Genomic DNA, 12,939 nt, shown 5'->3' with positions numbered 1-12,939 from the left:
CTTTTACATGTAAAAGTAAATCACGTGAAAAAGCTATTTTACTTTTACATTTAAAAGTTAATTACTTTTGAAAATTACATTACATAATATGTTCCTCAAAATTACATTACATAATATGTTCCTCAAATTTACCTATAAGGGTAACTAATTAAAAAAAAACTATATTATAAAGTAACTTGCATATGAAAGTAAATTACATAAAAGTAATATGCTACCAAATGTAAATTAAATTTACAAATAAAATAATATTTTTTAAGTATGAATTTTTTATTTTAAAAGTAATAACAAATCTTTATTAAAAATAAATTACATCAGAACCAGCTTTTTTTGGTCTTTGAGATAGCTAACTTCCAGACATGGAGCAAAATCCAAACATTTATATGTTTATAGTTATGTCAAATAAGGATGCTATGCAAAAATTGCGATGATTGGAGGCTGGGAACAAAAAAGCCCAAGATTTTGTCCCCCCCCTCCTGCCCCAAACGTGAGAGCAACAAAAAAATATTTTTTGTACTGTTCTCAACTAGACTAATATTCAACGATAAATTTTAAATTTCATAGTAAAATATTTTAGCTTTCAAAAATTATGACCATATAAAGTTTAAACCCCCCTCAATTTAAGGAGGTTATAAATTTTATATGGTCATTATTTTTGAACGCTGAAAGATAATACTATGAAACTTAAAATTTATCGATGAATATAAGTCTAGTTGAGAACAGTACAAAAAATATTTCATCAACTTGTTGCTCTCACGTTTGGGGCAGGAGAGGGGCACAAAATTAAAGATCCAGTTGAATTAAAATTAAAGATCCTGTTGAAGTAACTTTAATAGATTTGGTAATAAAAGAATACGCCGCATTTTCAAATTATGAAACTTTTTTACATCGTTTTTAATGTGGCATAATACCACGCAATACTTGTATTTAAATCCATTTAAAGTTAAATCATGTATTTTGTTTAATTTATATTTTCATGGATAAAAATTTTTTAAACCATTTTATTTATATGTTAAAAAAAAAATATTTAAAATTTCTATTATTTATGCAATATTTCTTCCGTTTTAGTATGTTATTTTAGAAAAAGATTCACCTTTTTCTAAAATAACATATTAAAACAGGAGAAATTGGTACTTCAGATACATATATTTTAATTTTTTAGATATATTTTTGAAAAGTTCAAAGCTATAATTGTCAACTAAAATAAGGTTGTTAAACTCAAACTTCAGAAAAACAAATGATCATCAATTTTTAATGAAACGTTTTTATTATGTACGAATATTTAGAGGTTTGGCAATAGGACTATTTTTGTCTTCTTCTTTTCCCCCGCCTTTCGTATATTTTACAAAAGAAACTTAATAATTTGTAACGGCAAATTAAGAAAAATAAAAAATTATAAAAATTAAAAATCCATCACTGTATTAAAGAATGTCTTTATATAATAGTAAATAAAAAATGACGAAATTATATTTGAAAAAAAAATTAACTTGATAATTATCAAATCCCATTTAAATCCCCTAAATAATTGGAGAGGTTGCTCAAAATTTATATGTTCATAGTTTTTGAACATTAAGAGATTGTTGCATGATATTAGAGACTTGTTAATGAACTTAAATTTAGTTTAAAATGTTAAAAAAATGATATTTATAAATGTTATAAACTCATCACTCTCACACCAATGCACAGTGGGCCAGTAGGTGGACAAAATGGGAAAAATTTTAGTTGTCTAATCTTGAAAACCTATTTAATTTTAGTATCTACATATGTTAGGAGAAATCTATTGATAATTTATTTATATTAAATCCCTTAGTTACCAGGACTCTAAGCATTTGAATATTGAGATAAAATAAAAAAAATAAAAAATTATAAATAAGTAATTAACGGTGACATCAACGTTGTGTTATATTTCAATTACATCTACGTTTTTGAAACAAAAAATTAGTACATGTTATTCTAGAGTATTTAGAGATAAGAAAAACCAATGTGTGAAATAAATTTGTCATAGCATGTTATCTCAGTTATACTTTGAAAATCACAGATTAAAAAAAAAAATTTCTTAAGAAACTTATTTTTTGCCGCACAATAACTAATAATTACCACAATTTGCCATGTGTTGTCTTATATTTATTTGAGCTATATGATGCTTCAATCGAGTTTTAATTGATTGCTCGTCCCCTTAAATCCCCGTTCAGATTTTATGTATGTTTTAACTTGGTTGCTATGGTACTAAATTTTGCATAGCAACAACTCATTTTTACATTAACGTTGTTTTAACAGTATTTTACTTGCGCTAAATACACAATATTGGGGGTATGTATTAAAATGAGATTCAGATTCTTATGAGGTTAACTTTTTTTGGTTACTATGGATACCTTACTTTGCATAACATAGCAACAACATATTTTCGGTAGTTGTTAGTAATTTAATTACTAACACTGACAGTAATTTAATTACTTTTAATTTTAATTACTAACACTTGTAGTAACTTAATTACTAACAAGTATTAGTAGTCCAGGCGGCATATATATTATAACATTTTACTTTTAAATACAAAATACTTGTTACAATAATTACTTAGATATGGTTTTGTTAAACTTAGACATTCATAATTTTCTCCAAAAAAACAATCTTAGTATTTCAAAACAAAATATTACTGAAGATATATTAAAATTTATTCAGCCAAAACTTGCTGATTTTAAAGACGTTGATTTTAGACATGCTGTTCAACGATTTGTTTACTTGTATATAAAAAAGTGGAAATCTGCAAACTATACTGTGAAAAATTTTGAAAAGAAGTTTGTGAACTGGCTTAATGAATATTTAATTGTCAGAAAAAAAGACAATGAACCAACTGCAAGTAGACGTGGTCGAAAACCAGTTGCATTTGATAATAGTTCTAATAAAACAAAAAAACGGCGTGTATCTTGTTTAATTGAATCTCATTCATCCAATGAATTATTTTTTGCTGCTAATAAAAAATTTAGAGATGAATCTGTTGTTATTGCTGCCAAGAATGTTTTAAATATATCAAATACAGATAAAGCAACTAAATATTCAGCAGACGAAGCACTGGCTTTAATAATTGATGCAAGTCTGACAAAAGCTTCCTATCAATTGATTAGAAGCGGAGCCTTGGAGAAAGAATATAACATCTACCCCGCTTACAATGATGTCAGAGATGCAAAATTGAAATGTTATCCTGCAAACATAACAGTGGAGGACTATTCAGCTTCAGTTACTTTAAAAGATTTAATGACTCATACTTTGCAAAGAATCTGTGCAGTTCAGGAACCTGTGCTAAGGCATTTGATATTGAACGACAAAGCAATAAAAACAATGACACTAACGTGTAAGGCTGGTTTTGATGGTGCTACTGGCCAAAGCATTTATAAACATGTTTTATCAGAACCCGACATTAACAGAGATTTAAAGCGTGAAGAATCATTATTTATTACTTGTCTTGTCCCATTGGATTTGACTGGATTTAACAACAGCAACGAAAAGGTGCCTATTTGGAGAAATCAAAAGTCGTCCTCCACAGCCTATTGTAGACCCATAAGATTTGCATACAAAATGGAATCCAAGGAATCTGTGATTGAAGAAGATCAGTACATTAAAAGTGAGATAGAAAGCTTGGGTATAATTTTATTAGAGGTTTGCGGATCTTCTATTGAAATGAATTGTATTATTGAACTTACAATGATTGATGGGAAGGTTCAAACAATATTATCTGAAAAAAATAACTCATACCAATGCTGTTCAGTGTGTGGTGTCACTCCAAAAAATATGAATAGTCTTGATATCCTTAATATAGATTATACTAACAGAGAGTTCAAATATGGTCTTTCCAGTCTTCATGCATGGATTCGATTTTTTGAGATGTTATTGCACATTGCATATAAAAAAGAAACAAGAAAGTGGCAAGCAAGATTTAAAGAACACAAAGAAAAGGCATCTGTAGCTAAACAAAAGATTCAGACTGATTTTATGAACAAAATGGGACTTGTTGTTGATTTCCCTAAAAGTGGTGGTTCTGGAACAAGTAATGATGGCAATACCTCAAGGCGTGCTTTTGCAGCATATGAACAAGCAGCTGAAATTCTGGGTATTGACCAAAACCTTATATTCAGATTTTACATTATCTTGGTAACGCTCTCTTCATGATATGAAATAGACTGCTTAAAGTTCAAGGATTATTGTTTTGAAACTTTTAGACTATATGTGTCCCTTTATCCATGGTATTACATGACTCAATCAGTTCACAAAGTATTGATACATGGACATGACATAATTAAAAGCCTTACATTATCCATCGGACTTATGTCAGAGGAAGCTCAAGAGGCTAGAAATAAAGACTTTAAATCTTATCGCAAAAATTTCAGCCGAAAAACATCCAGAAAAGCAACAAATACTGATCTTATCAATAGACTTCTAGTTTCCAGTGATCCTGTTATTTCATCATTGCGTTAATCAACATCACACCAAACAAATCATAAAGCATTTCCTTCAGATGTTTTACAATTACTTAAACAATCTTCAAACGATATTATTGTTTTATAATTTTTTGATGTAATTTAAAATTGATAACGTTTTCTTGCACTATTTTTTGCTTTTATTATTCCTAAAACATTATTTACCTAAATACTCAATTGTTATTCAATATAGGTGGGTCAAAAATCCGATAAGATACTCAAATATCAATTTACCACTTTGTAACTAAGGAAAGTATCCGGTAACTAAGCAATATAAGTATCCATAACAACTAAATTTAAAAAATTATCACTTTTGTAAGAAGTGTGATCTCATATTGGTACTCATGCCAAATTTAGTGAATATAGCACTTATAAAATATCTGCAGATAACAAAAGTAGGTTGTTGCTAAGCAAAATAAAGGTATCCATAGCAACGAAATAAAAAAATATTACCTTCATAAAAAGCGCAGACATCATATTAGTACTCATACTAATTTTAGTGAATATAGCTCTAATATTAAATTAGTTATGAATTTTGTCCAGTAAAAGTGCATTCTGGCCCACTGTGCAATGGCATAAAAGAGTCAACATTTTTAAGGGTTTATTTTTAGCAGACTCCGATTATCGCAATACTTTAGAAAAGTTTTACATAAACATGAATATATAAATGTTTGGAGTTTGCTTCATGTCGTTATATAAAGTTAAGTTCTCAAACAAAAACAAAAAGATTGCTACGGGCCTGATTTTAAGTATGTGATTGGAATCTGGATGTTTAAATATTGTGATTTGCACTTTTGTTATTTTTTTTACTTTAAATTTTTAGAATATTTTAAGTAACAAAAGTAACAAAAATTTACTGAAAAAAAAAAGAATTTGATGTTATTTCATCTGTATGATAAAACAACATCAAGACAATTTTCTTCACAATCGACCATATAATTTTAAACTTGAAAGTGTGCTTTTTTGAACCATCCTACTAAATACGCTATATTAAATAAATTAAAATAAGCAGTTTTTGCGGTTATAAAAAGTTATAAATTCTTTTTCAAGTTAAATACTTTTACATTCATACTTTTTTAACTTTAATTTTTTTTTCAAATTAATCTAGATGTTATTTACATCAGTTGTTTGAAAGTTTTTTTTTGAAAAACTGTCTGGTTTAATGTTCTTGCTTTGTAAATGGTTTGCAATTTTATTCTAAGCATCTTGCAATTTTATTCTTAGTTTTGTATTTGGCTTCCTTTATTCAGCGTGGTTGTTAAAAACTAATCTAACCAAAAAAAGTTATTTCTGAAAATGACCAACTCGAATAATTGTTAGATAATAGAATAATAAAGGAATACTTGTTTTCTGGAATGGACTAATTGAATTTAGTTTATTACAGACAACAGTTTTATGAATAGCTATTAATAAATAAGCAAAAAAAAATTAATTTTAATTTCTGAGTGGCTGTTTCGACTAGAGTTGACCAGTGCCGTCCCGAATGGGGGTGAGGGGGTATCCCCCACCCTAAAGCTATTATATATGCATTTGAGTTAGCACATTTGTACATTTAGTTGGCAAATTTATTGGCAAGTATTGTTGGCAAATATCAAATATCGAGGACCTTTTTTTTGTGTGCATGTGTGTCTCTAGTTGGCAAAAAACACATACGAACCCCCTCCTCAATCAAAGACCTTTTCGGGACGGCTCTGACAACAACCACGCTGCATAAGAGAAGCGAAAAACAGCAGCATAACTACAAATATGCTCGGCTCATTTACGGTAAATTTTTATCAGGGCCACTAACTTATTTCCTCCCGAAAAAAAATTAATACTGAAACAAATAAATCAAAAAAATGTTTTCAAAGCTTTTATGCAAAAAATCTTTCTTTCTAAAAAGTTATAAACCCCAACTTTGAAGAAAAATAAAATATTAGAGAAACAAAGTAAGGGTACGACCTCCTTGCCCAGGAAACAAATTTAACATGCACGTTCATTGAGACTACACAAATGCTTTCAAGATAAAGTAAAATCAAAGTAAAGCCGGAATGATAAAGTAAAATTAAAAAAAAAAAAAAGATTCAAAAAAGTGGAGTTCTCTCCAGTACTCTGAAAACAATTTCAACTTGTACTTTTATTAAGTTTACACAAATGCTGGAAGGTTTACAGATGCATGAATTACCCATAGCTTAGAAATTATGCCCCCTTTCCTCATCTTCCCACAACAAACTTTCATTAAGGCCATTAACCTAATCTGCTAAACAAACAAAAAGAAATAAAAAATCAATGCTTAGTTAGCAGCCCCTATTAGTACTCATGAGACAGGGAGCCCGTCTCTATACTACTAGTATAGGCTATATTTGCCCCTAATTATAATAGAACTACTCTTTACGATATACGTGAAAAAAATAGGCAATAGATTTGAATACGCTACCTATCTCAAAATTTATGTTAAATCAACATGAAATGATTGTTCTTTGAGAAAGTAAATAATATAACTTACTTTTTTCTTACTTACCAAGTAAAGTATAAAATTTCAAAGAAAAAAATTACTTTTATTTGTAAAAGTAAATAACAATTTTTTTCAAATTACTTTTGTGTAGGCTGTTTTTGCTAATTACTTACTTTTACACGTAAAAGTAATTTGATGTTACGATGTAGTCTTATTTTACTTTGTAAAGTAAGTGTTATGTCTTTTAAATATTATAATTACGTAAGTTTATTTCATAAATAAAATTTTTTACATTTAAAAAGTAAATTACATTTCGATGTAACTTTCTTACGTAATTATAACCAAAATTACTTTTTAAAGTAGTTTACTTTACATAACTTACAATTAAAAGTAAGTTACATTTACAAGTAAAACTAAAAATGTAAATAACTTGTAAAAGTAAATTTCTTTTTCAAGTAACACTTACTCATTTAAAAAACTTAACTTAAGTAATTTAGTTTTAAGCGTTATATAATTTATGTAAAAAAAAAAACGAATTACTTTTGAAAGTAAGAAAATTATATATTTTTATATGAGTTATGTAAAATAATTTACGCATAAAAGTAATTTGCGTTTTTACATCAAAATAAGTAAAAGTGCCATCCCTACTAATCAATACTGTAAAATACTATCAAATGATGCGTTAATACTAGTTAATATTAGTCAATACTATCAAACGATACATCGCTAAAAAGGGCAGAAAAAGACCTTTATGAAACAACTGATATTTGCTTATAGGGATTAAAATAAAAGTTTAATGAAGCAAAAAAGCAACAAATTTGTTAGACTGTTTTCACTTTACTCTTTAAATTAAGCTGAAATGCGCAACAAATTTGTTAGATAGATTTTTTCTTCAAGAATATCAAACAGCAAATATGTCAGACATAAAATTATGTCACAATATGTCAGCAGAAGATATGTCTGACATATTTTAAGTCAGCAGAAAATAATTCAGACATAAAATTATGTCAAAATATGTCGACAGAAAATATGTCTGACATATTTCATGTCAGCAGAAAATAATTCAGACATAAAATTATGACAAAATATGTCGACAGAAAATATGTGGGACATATTTTATGTCAGCAGAAAATATGTCTCAGACATATTTGACAGATAACAACTTTGATTGCACATTAATGTGGAGTAAAATAATGCGCAAGAAACGCGTGACATAATTTAAGCTGCCATTTCAAGCATTTATAGAGTTACAAAAGTAATAGTTATTTTCAAGAAATTTGCATATGTTAAGAATATTTATATGATATCTTTGCAATAATGATTATAATAATATTTCTGAGTTAAGGGTTCATTTGTAACGACATAAAAACAACCAACAATTATCTATACCAATATGTTGTCGTCAGGATAAGTGCAAAAGTTCGTTTTCAGTTTTGTTTAATTTTATTAGACATTTAAATTCGTATCACCAAATAAATACAGTGAGAGTTAGTGAAGCAGCTGCGTTAATAAAAGAAACGCCAGAAAGTTTATTTGTGATAATTACTCTCCTTCTATTAATCATATACAAGATTTATCTCCTAATCTAGATGTTGTTTCGTCTGTAAATAATTTAGATTTTTTGCAGGATGTTAAAGCTGAAGGAGCATCACTTGTAACACAACTTCGTGCAAATAGTAGCATACCTTATGGTATCATACCGACAATTGTCCAGTCATATAATAATATGGCTGGATGACTATCATGTTATTTTAAAGAAGAATTTAATAAAAGTTTATTATTAGCTGGTATTGATCGTGCAGTTATTGACCAAATTTTAAAAGAAATGCAACCCAAATTGGAACTATGCAGTAATCCTCTTGATTTTTTATCAGCACGTTATCGCATTGACTCTTATTTTGCAGGGCATCCTCTTATGGTTCAACCTGAAGGTATTTGTTATATGCCACGATTAGAGTCTCATTGTGGGCATAGCAAATTTGTATATGATCAGTTCCAATATGTTTCTATCAAAAAAACTTTATTTAATTTGTTACAGAATGAGGTTTATGTAAAAGCAGTTCTAGAGAAAAAGTGTAGACCTGGTGTATTAACAGACTTCTCAGACGGAAGTCGTTTTAAAAAACATTACCTCTTTAGTGATGTCTCCAAAATTTCCCTAATGATCCAATTGTTTTATGATGGTTTAGGTGTAACCAATCCGTTGAGAAGTCAAGGCTCTGTTCATAACATTGTTGTTTTTTATTATACTATAAAAAATCTTCCACACGCATTTGACTCTTGTTATGGCAATGTGCACTTGTTAGCAATGGGTTACACTCATGGTATTTCAATTTATGGTCATGGACCAATTTTAAGCAAATTTGTTGATGAGATACAGGAGTTAAGCACTCTTGGATTACAAGAAGTATTTCCAGTTTTAGGTAGTAATACAATTTATGCAAGTCTTTGCCAAGTTACTTGTGATAACTTGGCTTGGTTGGATTTCTTGAGTCTTTCTCTGGCAGTCATTTTTGTACAATTTGCTATGCAACAAAAACTGATGTTCAATATAAATTTGAAGATGAACTGTTTCAGATGCGTACTATGCATAGCTAAAAAACAGACCTGATTAATTTAGTAGCAAGTAGGGCAAGCAATAAGAACAATTCTAAATTGAAAAATCACTACATAGGTGTAAAGACTGAATACCCACTCAATAAAATAAAAGTTTATCATGTGACAGACAATTGGTGTATAGATATAATGCATACTCTCTTGGAAGGAGTTGTGCTTGCAGAACTAGGTTGTATACTTCATGGTTTGGTCATATTAGATAAGTGCCTAATGCTCTTAGATATTAATAAAGCTATTTGTTTACTATGGGTAAAAATAACTATTGAAAAGACTCATAAACCTGCAGAAATTTTCAAAATACAAGAACCACGGCATATACTTGCACCCTCAATGAAAGCAGTACAATGGTGGGCTATGGTCATGTATTTACCAATGGCTGTTGGAAAAATTGTCCCTCTAAAGAATAAAAACTGGAAATTTCTGTTTCACTTGTCTCATTTAATTGATTTGATTTTTGCACCATGTTTTACACATGAAATGATTGTTTATATGAAGCATGTTATTAGTGATCATTTATCTATGTTTAGCAAGTAATACTGCAACTATGAAGTAAGGTTACATCCAAAGCATCATTTTCTTGTCCACTTGCCCAACATTATAACAAAGTCCGGTCCACTTGTTGGCATGAGTTGTATGCCATACGAATTAAAAAATTCATTTTTCAAAAGGTATGCTCATATTGTATGCAATTTTACCAATATTTGTTACACTCTAGCACATAGACATCAGCAGCAGGCATTGGAGTCGCAACTCTCTAACAAACACATTCGCAAAATTATTACAGTGATTAAATATAGTATTGAGTCTACTAATTTGTTTCCTTTTTATAATGCTATACATAATACACTTTGTTTTAAGTCATGTGAAGAAATTGCTATTGCAAAAATATTACATGCAGGAAGTGTTGAATGCAAGCAAGGACATTTTATTGCAATTACAATAGATAAGGAGACTGGCTTGCCAAACTTTGGAAAAATTGTATGTTTTGTTTCAACCGCAAATAATAATCAAGTTAATATGAACAGAGGAGAGAAGTGGTATTTTGTCTTAGAAATTGTGAAGACAAACAATTTTACTTATCACCTTCATTCTTATAAAGTAATATTTCTTTGTCAACCAGAGTATCAGATTTTCAAGCTTTCTAATTTTGTTGATTATCATCCACTTTATTGTCATATTTTGCTCGCAACTACTGAAAAGAAGCACTTTGTTCGATTGCCCTATCATGTTTTTTAATTTGTAATATCTTGTATAAATAGTATAAACTTAAGTTGCTTTATATAGATCATTCAATAGCAAGGTTTTATTATTCGGTGAGTCAGTTAATGCCTCCCCCAGAATCAATAGCTGCACCACAACTAGTGTAATCAGTTTCAAGGTTAGTTTTAAGATTTTAACACTTAAGATATGATTGCTGAAATGGAAAACATGACATAAATAATATAGACATGTCACAATAAAAAATAATTATAATATTAATAATAGTAATAATGATGACTGGTATATTTTTATTGTACTGATATTCTAAAATTAAATAATATGAAGTTATGTTAGTTACATGCTGATTCCATTAATTTTATCAGAATCTGCAAATTGATAATATTATATCAATTTGCAGATTCTGATAAGTGTACATAATACACTTTGTTTTAAGTCATGTGAAGAAATTGCTATTGCAAAAATATTACATGCAGGAAGTGTTGAATGCAAGCAAGGACATTTTATTGCAATTACAATAGATAAGGAGACTGGCTTGCCAAACTTTGGAAAAATTGTATGTTTTGTTTCAACCGCAAATAATAATCAAGTTAATATGAACAGAGGAGAGAAGTGGTATTTTGTCTTAGAAATTGTGAAGACAAACAATTTTACTTATCACCTTCATTCTTATAAAGTAATATTTCTTTGTCAACCAGAGTATCAGATTTTCAAGCTTTCTAATTTTGTTGATTATCATCCACTTTATTGTCATATTTTGCTCGCAACTACTGAAAAGAAGCACTTTGTTCGATTGCCCTATCATGTTTTTTAATTTGTAATATCTTGTATAAATAGTATAAACTTAAGTTGCTTTATATAGATCATTCAATAGCAAGGTTTTATTATTCGGTGAGTCAGTTAATGCCTCCCCCAGAATCAATAGCTGCACCACAACTAGTGTAATCAGTTTCAAGGTTAGTTTTAAGATTTTAACACTTAAGATATGATTGCTGAAATGGAAAACATGACATAAATAATATAGACATGTCACAATAAAAAATAATTATAATATTAATAATAGTAATAATGATGACTGGTATATTTTTATTGTACTGATATTCTAAAATTAAATAATATGAAGTTATGTTAGTTACATGCTGATTCCATTAATTTTATCAGAATCTGCAAATTGATAATATTATATCAGAGTTAGGGATCGCTAGTTTACGGTATACTAAAAATTTAGTTTACAGTATACCGTATAGTATACCGTAAACAAAACTTTTTTTTGGCGAAACTGTATAACAAGTTTATAAAAAAGTTTACATTAAAAAAATGTGTTTGTTTTTTTATTAAATGTCTTTGTTTTTATTTATGCGTATTAGTATAATATATAAGTTACATTATATTTAATATAAGAAACTTATACAATAAACGCTTTTTGAATGATAATTGGTATGGTTGTCTTCATCGAAAAGTCATTCGCATTTGTATGCCCGTGACCCTGGTTATTTTCTGATATGTGATGACAACAGAAGCGGACACAATATGACAATGTCAAAAATCTTTGTATATAAATGCAACGATATTTCCCTGTTGTTGTATACTTAAAACAATACTTACTTTTTATATAGGCCATAAATTACTTTAAAATAATTTTACACATTCGTAGTTTCAGCAGATTTAATACATTTTTGATCATTTTTATTAGTAAATCAAGGGTAGTATGTTTCTCTTTAAAGTCAGTTTTCTTACAATTTTACTTTAGCTTTCGGCCAAAATCAACTCGACAGCGGTTTTAGAAACCGACTGTATGTTTGCATTAAATAAAAAATTTGTTGTAAAATGTTAATGCTTATTTCACTGTGGTACATCGACTCATTGCAAACTAATTAAAAAATAGATTTCGAGATCACTCTAAATTAAAAGAAGACTTTTATCTCTGGATTAAAATAGCCAACGAACCCAGCAAAATAGTCAAACTAGCACAGGGTTTAAAATACTTTTTTTTTTCTCGTTGTATTTCATATTTATCTGTTTTAAAAGTTAAAATAAAAACAAGTCGAAGTTTCAAAGTTTTTGAAACTTCGACAAACTTTTGTATATATACCAATATAAGATATTCACATTCTGTTCTATTATCCCCCCCCCTCCCCCTTAAAGTTGCTTTTTCATTTGAAGTTTGATAATTGCAAATTTTTGATGAGCCGGATAATCCCA

Source organism: Hydra vulgaris, chromosome 09 (genome assembly GCF_038396675.1).
Source record: "Hydra vulgaris chromosome 09, alternate assembly HydraT2T_AEP".
NCBI classification, from domain to species: domain Eukaryota; kingdom Metazoa; phylum Cnidaria; class Hydrozoa; order Anthoathecata; family Hydridae; genus Hydra; species Hydra vulgaris.
Note: the sequence above shows the minus strand (reverse complement) of the source record.